At 40.6% G+C, this 21,139-nt stretch overlaps 1 protein-coding gene across 3 annotated transcripts in view; it reads right to left on the bottom strand.

The window, feature by feature from the left end:
• The window catches only part of thrb (thyroid hormone receptor beta), a 173,023-nt gene that overhangs the window by 68,729 nt on the left and 83,155 nt on the right, over nt 1-21,139 (bottom strand). The window lies entirely within an intron of this gene.

Raw genomic sequence — 21,139 nt, 5'->3', positions numbered from 1 at the left:
ATTATTGTCAAAGAAAAAATTCCTATTATTCTGCATTAATTAATTTTCCAAAATTATGAATGTGTAAGGCAAGGCAGTTTATTTGTACAGCACATTTCATGTGCAGGACAATTCAAAGTGCTTTACATAAAACATTAAAAGCATCACAGGTGGTGCAAAGAAAGCAACAAATGGCAAAAATCACATACATTAAAATGATAAAAAGCAAGTTAATTTAAAAGTTGCATGCAGATTTCATGCATAGCTGCATGAGAAAAGAAATGTTTTAACCTGGATTTAAAATGTCTACGTTTGGTTAAAGTTCGATGTTCACTGACAGTTTGTTCCGCTTGTTTGCAGCATAACAGCTAAATGCTGCTTCTCCATGTTTAGTCAAGAATCTGGCCTGGACTCTGGCCTAGACCAGAGTGCCCAAAGTCGGTCCTCGAGGGCCGCTGTCCTGCAGATTTTCCAATGTTTCCTGCTTCCACACACCTGACTCAAATAAAATAGATCCAACAGCCTATTAAGTTTTGCACAATGGCTCATCAATTTGAGTCAGGTGGTTCTGGAGCAGGGACACATCAAAACCCTGCAGGATTGTGGCCCTTGAGGACCGGAGCTGGGAACCCCTGGCCTAGACTCTGGGCTGGACTAGGGCTGTAACGATTAGTTGATGTTGTCGACAATAGCTGATAATAAGAATAGTCAATAACGAATTTAACTGTCAACTATTGTCAGAAAATAAAAAACAACAACAAAAAAAAAAAACCTACAGAGTGAGACATCGTCTTTTTCCCTATCTGATGAGAGTTGCACATATAATAATAAAGTCTGTCAGGGGAAAAATATGGCGGACGCCAAAAGTCTGGGATCACTTCACATTACACTTACAAAATAAATTAAATACATGCGAGATTTGTAAAGCGGACCTTGCGTACCACGGATGTACGTCTGCACTACTCGAACCTTTAAAGAGGGGTCACATTGGATTGCATAACAACCTCATGCAAGATTTCAAAGCTGAAAGTGAAATATGAGCCATTTAATAATTATGAGATACATAATCCGATTAGTCGACTAGTCGTTTTAATAGTCGATGACTAATCGACCATCAGAATAGTCATTAGTTGTGGCCCAAGCCTGGACTCCGGCCTGGACTCTGGTCTGGACTAGTGGACCAGAGTCTTGGACCAGAGTCTTTGGATCTAAGGTTCATATTCTCTGAACATATTACAGATGTATTCTGGGCTTAAACCGTTCTGGGATGTAAACCTTCAGAAGGGTTTAAAATCTATTCTGTGACTGACTGGAAACCAGTATAAACTAGAAACCAGTATAAACTGGAAACCAGTGTAAAGACTTTAAAACTGGTGTGATGTGTTCAGATCTCTTAGTCCTGGTTAAAACTCTAGCAGCAGCGTTCTGGATGAGCTGCAGATGTTTAATGCTCTTTTTAGGAAGTCCTGTTAAAGACCATTACTGTAATCCAGCCTACTGGTACTTAGTGAAGCTTTGATGTGGCTGCTGACAGTCAGGTCTGAGTCTATCAACACTTCAAGGTTATGAACTTGGTAGGTGATTTTAAGAGCCCGAGTCTCCAGGTGTTTACCAATGCTGACCCTCTTCTCTTTGCTACCAAGTTTTGTCTTCATGTAATTGTTGAAAATTCTCCCTCATCCAGGTGTTTTTCTGCTCCAGACTCTGACACTGTAAGTCTGCAGGGCTACAGTCATCTAGTGACAGAGACATAAAGTTGTGTATCATCTGCATAACTTTGATAATTAATGCTAAAGTTCTGTAATATTTGACCCAAACGGAGCATATAAAAGTGTAAAACCCAACAAACACTCATTATAGGTCTTTAAGTTTTATTTATTTCAATATTTTGATGCTAATTTAACAAAATAATATAATAGCAAAGTAAAGTAAATTCCAACTAAATCTCATCTGCTGTGTGCAGAATAAATAAATCCTGCATATTAACTCTGGATTTCTTTTCCAGAAAAGAGATGGAAAGGCTATAGGACCTCTACCTGGACCTGGGAGGCTTTTTTCTGGGCCTGTTCTTTCCAACCAGGGCTCCTAAATGTAAAAAATTACTTATTAATAAATTAATGGAAAATTAGTGTTATTCTTGATGACTCTGAGGAAATTTGGATTATAGTTGGGGTGGGGGATTAATGGTCTAACACAGTTGTAGGGGAATGGCTATGTGTTGGTGAGTATGAGAAAATAATTAAGTGGATTTCATTCCAAATATCATTTCTCATTACTTCTATCACCCTTCAGTAAGAGTTTCTGCTGATGAAGATGTCAACCTCATCTCCGACTCTGTTGAATGAATATTTCTTATTTCCAAAACTAAATCTACAGGACAGAAGCCTATGATGAATAAAATATGGGTACTTGGATATTCAACACATCATTCCACTGGCCACAGAGCTCCATTCCTGCCTGGCTCTTTCACCATTTCTCACTGTAAACAACTTGTTGTCAGACCACTGGATTAATCCGCTACTGAAAATAGTCCCCTAGAAATGAACTCTTCCTGGTGTTATGCAGCCACATCTGTTCCAATTCCAGGAATGAGATAACTCTTAGAAATAGCTCAAAGTGATTTCTTAAAATTAAGCACAAAAACAAATTTGAATGAGAAGCTGAACGGATAAGAATTTAACTTTGAAGATAAACATCTACCGCCTCTCAGAACCAGCTTCAGTCAGAAACAGCTCCGGAAAAGTCTACTTTCCAGAAAATTCCTGCTGTAATGACAGGAGAAAACACAGCAGATTAAATAAAGTTTACCATTTCATCATGTCTATTTACAACCACGTCCTAATAAACACGCGGGCCAGCCACTTCATTACTTACACATGTTCAACTTAATTTAAGAGACTTTAAATGTGGCATGGTTGCTGGTCTGAGTGTTTACTGGGATTTTCAGACTCAGCCATCTCCAGGGTTTCCAGAGAATGGTCTGAAGAAGAGTAAATACCCAGCGAGCAGCAGTTTTCTCCATTTCAGCTCCACATTCAGATGCTAGGCTCAGAATCTGGTAGAAACATCATGAAAACATGGATCCATCCTGCCTTGGATCAACGCTTCAGGTGAAATGGTGGGGGGATGTTTTCTTGGGCCACGTTAGGATCCTTAGTATGAGTATTGTTGCTGACCATGTCCATCCCTTTATGACCACAGTGGAGCATCTTCTGATGCTACTTCCAGCAGGATAATGCACCATGTCACAAAGCTCAGCTCATCTCCACCTGCTTTCTAGAACATGACGATGAGTTCACTGGACTCCAACGGCCTCCACAGCCACCAGATCTCAGTCCAGTAGAGCAGCTTTGGGATGTGGTGGAACGGGAGATTCTCATCATGGATGCAGCCGACAAACCTGCAGCAACTGTGTGATGCTGTCATGTCAATATGGAGAAAACCTCTGAGGAAAGTTTCCATCACCTGCTTCATCTATCACACCAGGATTAAAAAGGTCCGACCTGGTACTAGAAGGTGGTCCTGAAGTGGACGACCTGGTACTATAGGGTGGACCTGGTAAAGAGGATGATGAATGTTTATAATTTATCTGATGGGATTCAAAACTTGTGCAGTAAATAACCCCGTCCGTCCTTTGAGTCTAAACATGAACAAATTTTATTTGAGAGACAAATGAAGAGGAAACTTTTACTACAACATGAACGGATGTGTTTATGTTCAAAACAAACTAAATTTCTACTACAACAGAAAAAATAACACTGTCACATAAACCTGATGTAAATTATATACATACAGTTATAATCCAGTATTTCTTCTTTTTATTGCACTGCTTTGTACTAACTGACCACCCTCAGCCCCCAGGTCACTTTAAACTTGTGTTTCTATCATGTGCAGTTTTTCCTTGGTATCATGCATCTTGTTTAGTATTGGTGTTGTTGCTCGGTTGTGGTTTTCCTCGTCTGTATGTCCCTTGTAGACGTTGTAGAACAAGAGATACGGAAAACCAGAGTAAAATTCCTTTCAGGTGTGCACATGTTGGCAAATAAAGCCTGATTTTGATTCTGAAAACCTACATTTGTCCCCTTTTCAGCAGAATACCGCCTGTAGTTTCCTTTCTGACCATGCAAAGATCAAATGGAGAAAAACTAAAACAAGTCTTAATACTTTCAATAATATTTAATTATTACAATTCATTGATTAGAAACAGGTGTTATGTTCTAATCTGAATGACAACCAGCAGGTTTAGCGACTGCTAGCAGCAGCTGGAGACAGCTTTCAGTCTCACGGTGCATCTCTGCTAACTAAACTTCAGCTTTTGTTTATTTTGGTGAAAACTTCAGAAGTAGAAGAATGTAGAGCAGAGATAAAAGAGGAGGAGTGCATCTTTTATAAAATAAAGGATTATTCTAGCCTCTCCCTGATCGACCGCTGCATTTGCCTCGAAAAGCCTGAAAGCTACAAAAAAAAGTTCAAAATGTGAATAATCACGAGACTAAGAGAGAAGAACATGATTGAAAATTCTCTTTGTTCTTAGCTGGCCTTGAACAGATGCCCAGTTTGTTTTATTGAGACGGGTGCAGTGTAAGCAGCCTCCGACCAAACAAACGGGATTAACTTCCTCCCAGAAAAGAGCTGCAGTGCTAAAGGAAGCTGTCTAAAATCTGCTTTAATTCAACATTTTAAACACACTCTGAGTGTCCTTATGGTCTTAAAAACATTCACTGCTAACCAAACATGTTTGGAAATCTGTTTCTGTTCATTGGCTGCGGACCTGTTTTCTCTCCTTTTCTATTATAGCTGCTTTTAACTGCTTTACATTACTAAAGGAAAGAGAAAGTGGAGGCTCCTTTTTCCACGTTTGTATGCTTTAAGATAGTTTTCTTGACTTCCTTAACTTTATATTACAGATGGGGATTTACAGAGAAAATAATATGTGAAATCACAGAATTTTCCAGTACTTTTTGGAAGATTCTCCGCCCCGACAGATGTTTGGTGTTAGCTAACACCACGTTGCTAACATGTACACATGCTGTTACTTTTCCTTTTCTGTCTGTCTCCACAACAGCTCGGAGTGATTTCCAGCTGAGCGTCGCTGCCGTGCGCCCTCTAATGTTTCTATTCAGTTCCTTTTTAATTACGTAAATAAAAATTATTCATTGCCACATATCGGAGGCCATGAATCAGAAACCAACTTTACGGCATGTCAGGCGCTGCGGTGCGCCTTGCTGCACTTTGTGAAAAATTTTTATTCGTTTTTATCCACTTAATGGAACTGCATGAAGCAAGTACAGCTATCTGATGCTGAGTGATCTAGAGCTGAAATAGAAAACTGGGATGATGCTTCAGACTGACCGGGGAAGAGCTGAGAGATGCAGCCGGGAACGAGTGCATTTGGTTGATCGACCCTCTCCTGACCGCTGGTACAACGGGAGCCAAACTGATTAATCAAATAAAATAAACACCAAGTAGTTGAATTTGTTTATCTTTTTCATTATATTTGTCGTTACAAATGAGGAAAACCTGTATGATGGATATTCTCTACAATCCGAGAGGAGCGAGCGGCTGAGGTGGACCAGGACAGGAACGGTGGTTCAGCGAAAGTTCAAGTTTTAGTTCACGGAACATTTAGAAAAGTTTTCATCTCAACAATCCAGGTAACGTCCTTTAAGCATCATAACCAGCTTTACCAGAACCTTCAGCCTGTTGTTCATGTCTGCAGCTGGAACAGCGTCTCAGTTACTGATCCACAGCAAACAGGAAACAGTCATCAGTGATGGCATGATTTTAAGCTAAAAGAGCAATGTGCCGAAGACCCTGTAGTCCCCTGTTGAAAGTCAGCCATTTCAGCTGGAGTTCTACTGGCTTAAACCTTTATTTCCCTCCGAAGCCACACGAGCCAGGATGGATCGGCTGCACAGCTCTCCTCTCCCTGAACTTCTTTCTTTTAAACTTGTCCTGTACAGCACGGTGGCAGCAGAATGATGGTCTGGCTGCTGTCTTGTGCCAAACAAATTTGCTTTGTCAGGGAGCTTTATTGTAATGAGGCTCCTCTTGATGATTTATTTATTTGATTTGAATGATGGAATTTATGTAATCTTGCTGGACCTGACCAGAGGGGACAGAAAAATGGAGAATAGTGAAGTACAAAAGAAAGTAGAAAATGCAGTGGCTCCAGGCTCTTGGCTATTTACGTTTGTTTTGATGTTTTTGTTGTTTTCAGCTGCATTTTTAAGACTGATGTGGGGTATTTCCCTATCTTTAATCAAGAGTGTAACTGTTCCATTTGTGAGCAAGATTCTTGTTTTCACACTCAAATATCATGTTCTCTCTAAACTGCTCTCAGATATATCGTCTGCTCCTCTTCTCAGGTTTAGGGTTGCAGGTTCAAATCTCCTGCGCTCCAGCTCGGTCTCTTTCTCTCATTCAGACTCATTCTCTGTTCCCACAACTTCTGCTCCTGGATATTTTTCCGCTCTCTTGGGTTGCTGATTGAGCTGTCTGTCAAACTTCTCCAGCCAATAGAATTATAGATAAATCAAGACAATAGTCCCCACGTTCTTCAGGGTGAGCTTGTTTTACTTGACACAGTGCACTCAGTAAGTCAGTACTTACTTGGGATCATCAGTAACGTGTATGGATAACCCAAAGCAGCCGTCTCTAGTAAGCATTATGTTTTTATTATGCTTTTCTTTTAATATATGCATGTGAGTGTTTTTCAGTGAAAGAAAAACAGTGACTTGCTATATTGTTGATATATTTAAACATGTGTGAGATGTTATTTGTATAATATGTGTGTTCCACACTTTTTTACTTTTTACTGTAGGGCTTTATTGTCCTTTATTGATCAGCAAGTAGATGAGAAAGTGGGTCAGGGAGATGTCGGAATTTAATCTGTCTGCACTTATGAGGCAGCTCTTTGCCGGGTGAATTAAACACCGCACCCACAGCAACAACAAAAGTTATTTTTCTTTTCTTTCCGTCTGGTCTTTTTGCTCCTGAAGTGTAACATACTTTTGAAGGTTTAGTAACCATAATGCTCTAGTCTGATGCCTCCCTCCGCCATCAGGGAAAACTCCTGAAAGAAACAGCTGTTAAACTTTCCACCTTCACACTGAGCTCAGGAGGCGGAAGAAAGGTTATTCGTTCTGGGTGAAACGGCAGCTAGCTTCAGGTTTACCTCCCTTCACTTTACCCAGCAGCTAGCTTCAGGTTTAGCTCCCTCCCTTCACTAGCAGCAGCTAGCTTCAGGTTTAGCTCCCTCCCTTCACTAGCAGCAGCTAGCTTCAGGTTTACCTCCCTTCACTTTACCCAGCAGTGGTGAAGCAGACACGGGACTCTGCTGGAACTACAGTAGTAGCGGTTTAAAAGTTCCCATCCAAGCTGAAAGCCAGCCGAATACCTGCCAGCTTCCAGCCCAGTTCCATTCCAGTTCCAGCCAGCTGCCTTCCAACTTCCAGCCGCCAGAGAGGCCCCCTCCTTCTCCTGGGAGTGTCGATGTTTTAATCAAACTCCACCCATTCCTTGTAATATAGGGTAGACCCAGAAGATGGCGCTTCTCTCACAGACTTCTCATCGCCCGTAGTCTGTCAGATTTTATCTGAATTTACACTGACCGGCAGAGGCGCCACTCAAAGCACCTCTGATGGCCAGTCACAATTCATAAAAATGCATAAAACTTAATACATAATCATCGTTTGACGTGGAATGTGAAATTGTAACATGCTTGTGCGCTGCCAATTGTTTTATTCAGAAATGAATGCTAGTAGGTTAATAAAACCTTTCAAATACTGGATCACAGCCCCTAGCTCTATTCTCAATAGGATGTATTTATCATACTGATTAATCTTTTAATATTAGCATTATTAACATAGACAAATCAGATTTGGATCAAGCAACACAGAATCTGTTTGAGGTAGCTAGGAAGGGTTATTTTATTCTCATATTATTTATTTCACCTCCATAAGAAGACAGGGCGACAGATAAAAGCCCCACGCAGGATCGGAGATAATTTCTTCCACTTCAATGTGTCTAATCGCGGGGGGACATCCAACACTCGCTGTGCTGCGACTTCCTGCTCGCCGGGAATCCCGATTACGTCACCCCTCCAGGTGGGCTATTCCCCGACACGCTCTGATTACCATTCCAAAAGGTACTGTATGCAGCCCCCAACTTGAACATGCGCCTTCTTCAACATTCGCACCTGCTCCAGAAAATTACCATCTCTTAGGCTCCTCCACCACCACTTTGACTGTGGATTGATACGTAAATGAGCCGCAATGAGGCAGCTGAACAAGTGACCCAGTTTTGTGATTGTTGCACATTGGGTAAGAGTGGTCAAACGAGTCCAGTTTGTGTTGTCATGCTACCAGAAATTCAGTAGGCTAGTCGGTCCTAATGCAGTGAATTTCCATGTTAATGTTGCCAAATTCAATAGCATAGCAAGAGATGAAAAAAGAAACAATGATATTTCTTCAACATGTTAACCAAAATATTTACCTCTTAAAGCATAAACCAAGTATTTACAACAAGCAGTGTGCTTTTTAACGTTAACGTGTGCCATAGCCTACTGCACCGCTGTTCCTTCTTCCAAGTCTTCTTTTTTATTATATTGTTGTTTTATCATCTGAATATACTACAACAACACAGAGAAAATATATGAAAGTTTATTTTACGCTGGTATTTGCGCAGCAGAGTTTTCTGCCGCTGGATTTGTAGTCCAGGAACGGAGAACACAGCTGCTGCCAGGAAAGGTGGATTACATTTTGTTAAAGCACAGCAATCTCCGAGTAGCCTATTATAAATACCCTCTCAGTGGCAAAATAAAACACACTGGTCTGGTTTAGTCTTCACTCTGAAATGGTTCAGTCAGAGGAATATAAAGCTGTTTTAAAAATGTTGAGCAAGCTTAAAATAAACATTCATAGGCTATCTATGTGTTTTAGATTAACACAATGATAAAACAACAATAGGCTATAATAATGGAAAAGAAGCGGTGCAGCATGGCAATGATGCGTTAATGGCTCGGGTCGCGGGTTAAACATCAGTCTGGTTCGGATTTAAATGGAATAAATACATTGGTGACGAGTCGGGTTCGGGAGTCATTCTAACGGGTTAGAGCAGGTATGCGTAGCAAAACGGAACCGTGCAGGACTCTGCTCTAAGCAGTTCGGACTTGGTTGACCTGGAACCATTTGACAATAAAATCTGGAGCCATCCTGCAACGCGCTCGCTTAGGCGTCCAGTTAAACCGTGTTTATTCAACCAGTCCCTACTTCATTGCATTCATTCTTTCCTCATAGCCTACGTGCACATTTTTTTCAAGATTGTTTATGTCAGTTTTGTTTTGGAAAATGAAAAAGGAGTCTTTGCGCAGAACTTATAACATTATTCTAATCTTGCCACTTGCCTATTTTATTATTGTGTATTTTTGTAATAACATGTAAATTCACTGCATAGGAACCAACTAGTCTACTGAATTTTGTGTGACAACACTAACAGAACTGTTTTGACAATGCAACAATTACAAAACTGCGGCTCATTTACTTATCAATCCATAGTCAAAGTGGTGGTGGAGGAGCCTTGGAGATGGTAATTTTATGGAGCAAGTGCGAATGTTGAGGAATTTAGCCTTTGTTCAAGTTGTGGGCTGCATATATGCAGCCCACAACTTGGTATACCTTTCAGAATGATAATAAACAGAACAAGACACACCAAACCAGGAGCTAAGACCACGAAGTTCAGCATCATGCTTATCTATCTTTGGCGTTTTTACACCAACATTTTTATACACTGGATAATGATAATAATTATCGATTAAAGTCACGGATAAAACTGCTGTTGTTAAAACACACCCATCTCTTACAAAATCTAAAATGTAAAACAAAAAAAACAACAAACAAAAAATCTGGATCACTGTAGAAATATCTTTATTCATTGCTGATCATCTGGCCATTGAAGCGTTTTTATTTGGAATTGGGAACAAATATTTTCCACCCTGTTATATTCTGTTCCACTCTGTTATGTTCCATTCCACCCTGTTAGTAAGGTGTTTTTTTTTTTTTTTTTTTTTTTTACTAAAAACATTGAGGACTGTGAACCTTGTTGCACCATATTAGGAAGTGAGGAACATTAAATTGATTTTGCTTTTCTGTTCCCAGGTCAAAAGGAATGTAATTATCTCTCATTTGAAATACTTGATTATGCTTTCCTTCTTGCCTTTGTGGAAACAGAAACGTGATAATCTCTCACTTGAAAGCAAGCTGGGCGTACAATAGTGTGATGACGATGAAAACTCACATGACCAATGCTCAATAAAGGGTACATGAAAATGTGAGAAATGGTCAAAAGCACAAATACCGTTTGTGGTGAGTGAAACTATACAGCACAGTCCACAAGGCTCTTTTCAAGCACACTCCTCCCCCCAAGGAGTATGCTTGAACAGCTAACGGCAGGTAATGGCTGTGTTTACAAATGTAAAGGTGCTAATTGTTGGCCATTGAATTGTTAATTTCAAACCGGGCAGCCTTTTGGTTGTACTCTGGGCATGGTAGAGGGATAAGAAATCTCTGGGTTTTCTAGTGTTAAACACTGGAAGCGCCGCCAGCGGTCTTTTGATGACCGCCAGTCATGCTACCATGCTTATAGTGTATTAAAAACTAAACGGCTGAACCTGGTATTTTAGGACTTTTATTAGATAGTTGTTGTCTATAGTTTTACCTGCTTACTTGTTTGGAAAAGTAAACACATCAATATTTACGAGCAGTTTAGCACGTCTAAACTTCCACAGAGCCGCTCAGGGAGACTCTTTCTCAGCCAAACTGTCGTATATCACGGCTATGGAGTTGTAATAAATGGCCGCCCTACTCTGCTTCTGATTGGCTGTAAGATCACAAACCCTGTGTGATGATAGGCTGCTGGTTCCTGTCATTCCTACCAGCCTTTGCGCATGTGCCTGCTTCAGACAGCGGGCAGGCAGCTGTCCCACCGCTGAGACACAGTTGTATGACGTTTTATCACGTTTTATCACTAGATCGCTATGAATAAAATCCAGGGACACTTCATTTCACAGTATAAACCATTTATTTACTTATCTACTTAGGATAATAGCACTTTGAGGCCTAATTCAGAATATAGGTTGGGCTGGGTCCGGACTTTTGTGATCCCTGCTTTACACATTATCAGTATTATGTTATTTTTACCTGCCGATATTACGTTATGATTTTGTCAATATTCAGTTATGCAGCAGCTGTATCAACCCCCACTGTGAATAACTTACGTTGCAGTCAAATGACCGCTGGCAGCGCTCCTCGGGATGTTTAGAAAGCTCGCTGCTAGTGACATTCACCACTTAGCCGACTTGAGGAGGTTGTGCTTTGCCTCATAACACCATTAGCTACACATGTCGGCTTTTTTGATACATTTATTTGACGCCATTTTCAAATCAAATCATTTTTTAAATGTTGGCAAAAATGCAACAAATGAGCGACACAGCTCATTATAAACTGTTTAGAGAGCAGCAAGATCAAATCACTGCTCCTCCCCGTGGACAAAAGAGGGATTGCAGCTGTTTTTTTACTTGGGCTGCTTAGGGGCAGAGCCTCGCTGACGACGTCATTGCGGGGGATTACATTACCCCCACAGACCTGTGAAGGATCGGCCAAGGATCAGTCAAGGACCAGTCAAGGACCAGTCAAGAACCAGTCAAGGACCCATCATGGAAACAGGGGAACTTTTAAACCGCTACTACTGTAGAGGAGCTGTGTGGTGTTTATTGCTAAAAACTGATAGCAAAACATTCACCACACAACACACACACACAACAGCTTTCTCTGCTCTGCTGCCCCGCCCCCATCAACCACTCTGACTCCTGCTCCGTGTCTCTCTCACCTCTCCAGCTTGACCATTCTTAAAGACGCCACGCTGTTCTTTTAACAACGCTGTAAACACCAACATGTCTCTGCACATTGACACAACTCTTGCAATCTGTTTGGTTTCTTTTAATCAATGTGTATAAATCCACTGGACAACTCAGTGACCGTGTCAGCAGGTAGAGTATGAGGAATGAGGAGTGATCAGAGATGAGCGTGATCCCTCAAATGTGACCAACAATACTCTGCAGCTTGACCAACAAGCTTTGCCCCCAACCCATGTGGCAAAATTCTTACTAAAACTAAAGATACATAACTCAGTCTCACACATCTTGTAACTAATGTACAAATTTTTGTCTGTTTATTAACAAATAAAACAAAGTCACACTGAAACACTAAACTAAACAAACCGCTATAAAAATGATAAATAGCACAAAATAAATAACATTTAGTTAAAAATAAATAAGGTTTAGTGCAAAAGTCCAGAGCAAGAAATGGCACAAGTGCAAATCCTAAAACAATGTAAATGGTGCAATAAAAAAACACACATTAAACTATAAAAACTGCTACCATTATGATAAACAAAACAAAATAATGCCACTGTGTAAACAAAAAAATCAATCAAGCAATCAAATGAAATATTTGAAGCATGTTTCATATGTAAGTTGTAACACAAATTGGTTTAGTTATTCAGATAATTCCCTCATGTCCTTCCAGCCACCAGGCCACCACTCAGAGACACAGAAAGGCCGTCTGTGTGGATTCAATCATCATTTCTGTTTTCAGTGTTCTTCATTTAGATCTACTTGCTACAGATCCAAATATTAAGAATTGTTAGGTAAAACAAACTTTTTAAAATGTATTAGTACGGCAGTAATTATTCTTTGTGGAATTAACTTATATTCCTCACTGAGAGCCTCAGGTGAAGACAATGAGGCTGACGCCTCCACTCTAGCAGCTTCTACAGGTGCCTGTTGTGGCTGCAAAATTTTTCTCAGAGCATCTGGACAAACACAAGTTTTACACATTACTGTAAGTTTTATAGCAGTAACATTAAATAGCTGTAGCCTACCCTTACAATAAACAGACAGTTGCATAAATATTGCATTGCAATTAGAAAATGTTTATGTCGTATCAAATCTTTATGTCATTTTGACATTATGACATGCATGCTTTTTATTGCATAATGTAGGTCAGTGTTTCCCAATCCAGGTCCTCGGGACCCCCTGCCCTAAAACATGCAGGGAATGGGGTCCCGAGGACCTGGATTGGGAAACACTGATCTAGGTGGTACCTAAATTATTGTGTTCAGATATTGTTGTTATGGTGCAATAGCATCTATCTTACCTAGCGTTAACTCACTTTCAATGTCCAAATGAAAAGTTAACACACACACACACTGCCTTAATGTTCAGTAACTTAGACGTAACTTTACTTAGGCTTGTTTTTCCTCCTCCCTACGTTTTCTGTAAGCAGCACCTGACGGATTGGATTGTCTTTTCATTATAAACTTTTTTAATGACTTTCCATCAGTATTATCATTACGAATCTGGATGCACCCCTCCCCTCCCTCCACTCTGTCACCTGCCAGCCCGCAGCAGCAGGTCAGGCAAGGAGGTCGTCATCACTGGATGGATGGATGGATGGATGGATGGATAGGTGGGTGGATGGATTGATGGATGGATGGATGGATGGATGGATGGATGGATAGGTGGGTGGATGGATGGATGGATGGATGGATGGATGGATGGATGGATGGATGGATAGATAGGTGGGTGGGTGGATGGATGGATGGATGGATGGATGGATGGATGGATGGATAGGTGGGTGGGTGGATGTATGGATGGATGGATGGATGGATGGATAGGTGGATGGATGGAAAGTCCAAACCAAAACAAATGAAGTGGAAACCAAATAAGTCACCCCTAACATGTCAATATTCAAAGACTAAGGTCCAGCAGATGCAGGTAATTTCTGACTAGTTTTTAACCATTTTTTCCTCCTTTCCTTATTTAAATACCTTGTTGTCTTTCATGCCAACTGTTCATAAGCCCAGCAGTAAAGCACAAAAAAATCCCACAAAATGCCACAAAGGGGCAAAATAATATTTAAATGGTGACAATCACTATGAATTCAACAGTAATAAGAGGTAAATAAAAGCACAGGAGACCACTAATCCAGTACTGTTATTGGCTTTAAGCATGGGTCCATTCCTGATCCTGGAGCAGAGCCCTGGTACTTACTGAGCTTTACACAACTCTGCTCTTCATTAAGAAAAAAAAAGTATGAGGCTGTGTGTTCTCACATGTGCAGGCAGCTTTAGAAAAGTGGGGTGCCAAGTTGAGGTCACAGTTTAATCCACATCAGGCAAGAACAACTACACAACTCCTGAACATCCAACCCCAGGCAGGGTACAGGAAAACATTACAAAACACACACTGTCCGTGTTTGCAGCTCAGTCATTCGTACCAGTTTGAAGCCTGTAGCCATCATTTGCTGAGGCCAAGAAGGAAAATGAGAAAATGTTATCAAATAATCTTAACTCAGTGGTTTATAAGAACAAATCAATGAAAGTACAGATGCTTTAATCATTTCTTGGCTGAAGCCTCATCCCTGATACATATAAAGCACCAGGCCCAGAAGCAATTACAGCAGGAGTTCTGAAATTTTTAGAGGCCAGGGGCCCCTAACAGGGTAAAAACATATCCCTGTCATAATCCTGACACCAATCAGAACATATTTACTGCCATTTAAACTGCTAGCAGACAGGAACCATTATATTTGACACTTTTTAACTTAATATAACTTAAATAGAACTTAAAATAAACTTATAAAAACTCCATTTGAATGCTCTTAAAAAGGCTGGTTTTTCTTTAAATTAAAATTTGACCTCACTGCATTAATCATGAAAAAGATCTTTAGTAGCAGACCAGCAACAGGACTGGACAAGTCCAAATAGCCCCAGTTCAATAACAACAACAACAACAATAATAATAAAAAAACCGAACCACATAAAAGGAGCAGCGCTAGTAATTAAGTCTTGTCAATAATATTTGCACATTAACTAAGTGTGATTACTGACACCAGTAACTCACTGGATAAGAAGACCCTGTTTATGACAAACTCTCAGATGTTTGTCCAGCAAGCCAGCCCTGTATTCATTTTTCACTGCAGTTAAAGGTCGGGGATGTGTTGCATGGCCTCGGCAGTGAGTTCAGGACACTCGTGAGAGCAAGAGGGCCAGATACTTTCATGATTAACCTGCTAAAATCAGACTTTCAGTGTCCCGTCACAGGATAATTACCACAGTTTCTCTAAGAAAAGACATCAACAGTGTGAACTAAATGCATTGTTTTAAAACAGCTCAAAGTGCAAAATATACAAAATATACAAAACTTTAACCACTAGCTAGTGAACTTATTTACATAAGTCTTTTTCTTCACAATACTCGAATACAGATCAAGTAAACAATAGAACAAAATTACTCATTAAGATGATTTAGTTTTATTAATTCATTACACTCTAGATAAATATGCATTAATATCTGACTATAAGCCAGGGTGGGATCAGCCAGTAGCAGCTTTAGAGACTGGTCATGTAGCAGAGGTGAGTTTCTGCTCTGACTGATGCTGAGACAGCTGCTGGGAGGTGGGACTGATGCTGGGACTGATGCTGGGAGCTGAGACTAATGATGGGAGTTTGGACTGATGCTGGGAGCTGGGACTGATGTTGGGACTGATGCTGGGAGCTGGCACTGATGCTGGGAGCTGGGACTGATGCTTGGACTGATGCTGGGAGCTGGGACTGATGCTTGGACTGATGCTGGGAGCTGGGACTGATGCTAGGACTGCTCCTGGGAGCTGGGACTGATGTTGGGACTGATGCTGGGAGCTGGGACTGATGCTAGGACTGCTCCTGGGAGCTGGGACTGATGTTGGGACTGATGCTGACAGCTGGGACTGATGCTAGGACTGCTCCTGGGAGCTGGGACTGATGTTGGGACTGATGCTGGGAGCTGGGCCTGATGATGGGAGCTGGGACTGATATTGGGACTGATACTGGGACTGCTCCTGGGAGCTGGGACTGATGTTGGGACTGATGCTGGGAGCTGGGACTGATGCTGGGAGCTGGGACTGATGTTGGAAGCTGGGACTGATGTTGGCCCTGATGCTGGGTGCTGGGACTGATGCTGCACGTGGACCAAGCCTCTTGTGAATGTTTTTGGATCGGAGATGGCCCTGTGTCAGCCCCCACTGCTCATTGAGAAGAATAAATAAGTTTAGTAGTTTTTTCACGTCAGTCTCCAAAAGTCCCCAATAAAATCAGAAAAAGTCGCTAGACTTGCAGTTTAAGTAAATGATACGGATAAAGTTTTTATCTCCTCAACCAGCAGCTGCATTAGGACAGCAGCATTAACTGGATGACATATTTTAGTACATGTGCAATGCACTACTTCTGCTACTACTAGAGTATACTGAGATACTACTGAGGATACTACTATAATATAATGAGATGCAGTCATTTACAGAGTAAAAGTAAAGCAGTGGCTGGAAATACTCAGCTACTAAAGGAAGGGTTTAGAAGATTTTGGGGGGTTTGGGAGGAATTTCAATGCAGATGTTTTTTTTTTTTTTTGGCAGTGCTTTCATCACATTTTCCATTAACAAAGTTTCATCCATCGGCTATGTGGCGTCGTTTACCAGCTCCTGTCCGAACAAAGTGCAGCCGAATGAGGAGAGAAGTTTAAAAGGAATTGAATGGAACAGATTCACACTGAAGATCATAGTTCTGATGAAGCTCTGAAGACATTTAATTATGACGTTTTAATCTTTAATTAAATGAAAAGTTAGAATGATTGTTTTTTTTTATTATTATTATTTATTTTTTACTTCTATTCATCTAGACTTTTGTTGAAATACTCCAAAATGTCAGAATGATAATTACTGTGGCAGATTGGCTACCTTTTGTTTTCGTAGACAGAACCTCTAGCAAACATGACTGCAAGTGACTTCTTGCTTAAGTGTCCTCCATTTTTTGAGTTTTACCTGAGGATGTGGAGGAACGTTTCAGACAATCTTGATTCTCCAAAGTATGTTTGCAACTGAGATGGCTAGGCCTGTGCATCGTCACTGTGACATTCTGTTTCAAAAATGATTAAACAGCTCTCTAGTGGACAGATTTCTTGCAGTGAAGCAATCTGTTTTGTCCCTTCAGTCTTTCCGTTGTCAGTTCAGACAGAATATTGAAGTTAAGATGTTTTTTCATGTTCTCCTTTATGGGCAGAAAATATTTGCCTGTAAGTATTCTAATCAATTTGTAATTGAACACAGAGAATATTGTTGAGGTAAACATTTGATGATGGACAAAATAGTTTTAATCCCTTGACTCCGTCCACGCATGCTAACAGCTAGCTTGCCAATACGATTTTCCATTGATGTTAGCCTTAAGCTAAAATCTAATTTTTTAAAATACATTCTCATGTGTAATGTTATGTTATTTTACTGGGACAACAAATGTATTTCCAGTGAGATGCTGATGTATTTTCTGTATGTTTGCTTAGTTTTACAGTTGTCCTAAGTGAAGGTTTCTGTGAAAACCTTGAAAGTGAAGGCTGAAATGGATTCAGCCTCGGATCTGCCGAACTGTTGCAGCAGCTAGATCACGCACACATGCAAGCAGAGGCAGAATATATACATCACATTATTTATAATTGATTAGGTTGTGTTTCTCGTAAACGAAATCGTACACGTCTGGATCGCAACACATCGTAGAAATTATTAAATTCAACATCCCAAGAGATGGTGCAGCATTTCCAGTATCTCCAGTTTGTTCCACATCTGACCTTTTAAAACCAAAGTTTCTCCATAACAACAGATGCGTCATCATGTTCAACGTCTGCTGCAGCTTTCTTCATCAACACAGCTGCAGGTTTGTGGTGTAGCAGTGAAAACGGTCCCCCCCCAAAACAGTTTCCTGATGTTCCCAACGTTGTTTAGGCTGTTTAAACTGGTATTTCTGGTAAAATAAAAAAATTCTGATCATAAAACTAAAAAACATGTTTTTGTATGAGCCGCTATAGCCCAGCACTCTCATGAAATAAAGTCAGGTTTTAATTTGAGCCTTCACCTTCAGTATTCAGAGATGAAAAAGGGAAAAGAACATCAAGAGAAATATCCTGTATTGCATTATCATAAAAAAAAAAGAAAAAAAAAAAAAAAAAAAAAAAAAAAAAGCTTTCAGCTGCACCTACAATCACATTTTTTTGCCCCCAAAAATGTGACTAACAGGAATTCTGAATTCCTGGAAACTTTCAGAGTCTCCCAGAAATGATGATGAGAAAAGATCATTTCAAGCTGTGACTCTCCAGTTTCCTTCAAAATAAGACAACTTCATTCAAACTGCAAGTTCTAAAAAGTTCTCATGTTCACGACCCGATGAAGAACCAAAAACCAGTATCAGAGAAACAGAGGCTGAGAGTTGGTGTCGGAAGATGTACAATCACCAATAAACCAAATGGAAAAAGTTGAATTCAACAAGCTTCAACATGTTATTTAAACAGCTTCCTCCTCGTCCTCCCCAAAGCTCAATTTAAAGGGATTGGCATCATTTTCTGCCCCCTCCCTCCACTTGCCTCCCTGTGCAACGTGTACATTTTTGGTTTAATTGTAATGTCCTTCCCTCTGGGATTGCAGCATTTGGAAAATAATTACACAGGATGACTTTCAGAGTTTTTCCTTCATTCTCTTGGCAACTCCACTGCCATCGCTCCAAACTTCTTCTGCTGCCTGAAAGCAGGTCAGCACACATATTTCTGCAGCTGCTCTGCACCATGTGTCCCAAACCGTTAAAGAAATAAAATACTGCATTTCTGACCCACTATTTGCAAATGATTCCAAGCAGCCTTTCCTAAACAGCAGATGGAAGGAGGCCAAAAATGCAGGGCGGAACCTCCACATCTGACCAAAATGAGAAGCTCTTAAATCAGACTTTCCTCTCATGTGTGACATAGTTCTTGTTTTCGAATTTAAGAGCGCATCAGAAAGGCAAAAATACATCTGGTGCACATACTTCAGCTGTGTGATACAGGCTACAGCCAGCTTTTACACTACAAGTCAAATTCACCCATAAATATCAACTTTAGAAGTGTTAGTCATCTTTTCCAGCCGACAGTTTTTCTCTCCTTCACATCACTGAGATAGTGCTTAATCAATGAGGGCTTCGCTGTTTTTCCTAAATCTAATTAACTGAGGTCAGTTTTAGCCGTGTCTACATCGAAAACTAAATTCAAACCTTTCTCAGTGTTCCAAGTCTAAAAAGAACAGGTGTTTGTTTGTGTATCACCTTTTCATTTACAGATGGTGGTTTGTTGGTATTGCTGTGAGACATCTGCATGGGGCCTAATCACCTAAATAATTCATTTGTTAGCACAAATGTTGGAGGTGTGTGTGTATTTGTCTGCAACTACAAAAATGTGTGGAAATTGCCGTAGATCAACAGTTTCTGAAAACAAATGCCACGTTCAAAGTCACTTAAATCCCCTTCTTCCTCAGTCTGATGCCCAGTTTGAACCTCAGCAGGTGGTCTTCACCACGTCTGCATGGCTGCACGTGTTCAGCTGCTGCTGTCGGTTTCTAAGTAAACAAACAGGTTGAGCAACTTTTGCCTGGGTATGCAACGGTTTTGTTTTAAAGGGGTGTGCACACTAAAATGTGTTTTTTGAGATGTAAAAAACACAAAAACCACCTATAATGTGGTTAAAATATGTATTTTCTAAAAATTAAACTTTAGATTTGTGATTTTATGGGTTAAAAATCAGGTAAAAAGTCCCCTACAGGGTAAAACTAGTTTTGTTTTTTCACTCTCAGACATGACGTAAACCCATACTTGAAGCGCCTCTATGTCACGAGAAATTTAAAAACCTCACAGTCGCCTTCCTCTGGACGAAAAAAGACAGGTTTTCGCCTTGCAGGCATAGAAGCCACGCCCATCTACGCATATATACGAATGTGAACTTCCTATCCAACGATTCCCTAGTTTCAGACTTTTGGACTTTTCCTGAGCTTTTGAGAAATTTTCCTGCAATGGGACGGATTTGTGGTTCTGAGAGGTGTAAAAGTAACACGGGGCTTTATTCTTTACCTACTGATCTTCATCTGGCGACAGGCAGCAGCTCAAATCGTAGCAGCAGCAACTTCCTGCAGCTTCCACAACCTGCCGCGAGTCTCCACGGCTTTCCAGAGCTGCTGACAGGCCAGCTAACAGCGCTAACGGCTCAGACTGATACGCTTCAGGACCACCTTGTTCCTCTACTGCGCTGTGTAGCTGAGGGGATTCTGGTGGGGAAAAGTCTTCTACCCACCGCTCTGTGGTGTAGCTGCTTTGTGAATCTCGCTTTTCATCTTGTTAGTGGCTGCTGAGCTGCTGTCTGCTATTCAATATTTTCTGCCTGTGTATCCTGACCCGCCCACGCTCCACCTCCGATCCGTAGTAGGGGGTGTAGTTACACTTTAATTAGCATCTGCTGGTAATGTGTTACTATAACCACAAGGTGGCATTAGTTTACCAAACAGCCAATAAAAGCAGAAGAACTCTTTACTGTTGCTGGGCGATGGTACAATGTCTGTCGCTGTGAGATTTGACGCTAATGGAGACAAATATTAGAAACAAGACAACAACCACCAAAACGTTGTGTGGAACGAAGAAAAACTGGTTCCGTTAAACCTCTGAAGATCATCAGTCTACCACCACAATGAACAATCATCTGCAGCTTAGTCACCAGATTGATGTTAGACATGGAGAACAAATAGAGGAGCTCCTCTCAAAGATAGTAGATAGACAAGTTCCCATCAGTTGGTTGAAGGTTTCTGAATTTGATGGAATCAGTTAAGTTTACAGTCCGATCAGGAACGATCCTCAGATCTCAGATGCTGTAGGCGAGCTGAACTCCCAGTTAGCGAGTGGTAAAAAGTTGTCTCTGAACAGATTCATGGACAAATCTTACAACAGTCGTATATAATCGTCAATATGTGCTTGACTGGAAAATACACAGAGGTGTTCTGTTGGGAGCAAGAAGAGCAAAAATAAATAAATAAATCACGGCTTTATGGCTTAAAAGCCTGATCGGCTCAAAAATACAGATGCTACACAAAAGAAAATAAAACAGTCCGAATACAAAAGGTAGTAAAACAGTTAAAATGCAGAAATACTGCAGTTTAAACAGGAAGGTTGGAGGTTCTAGGAGAAGTTGGAACAGGTGAGTTTTGAGATGAGATTTAAAAAGAGGGAGGGAGTCG

The sequence above is a fragment of the Melanotaenia boesemani genome, chromosome 17, assembly GCF_017639745.1.
Source record: "Melanotaenia boesemani isolate fMelBoe1 chromosome 17, fMelBoe1.pri, whole genome shotgun sequence".
NCBI classification, from domain to species: Eukaryota; Metazoa; Chordata; class Actinopteri; order Atheriniformes; family Melanotaeniidae; genus Melanotaenia; species Melanotaenia boesemani.
The sequence above is the reverse complement of the archived record's forward strand: the minus strand, read 5'-3'. Positions and strand labels throughout refer to the sequence as shown.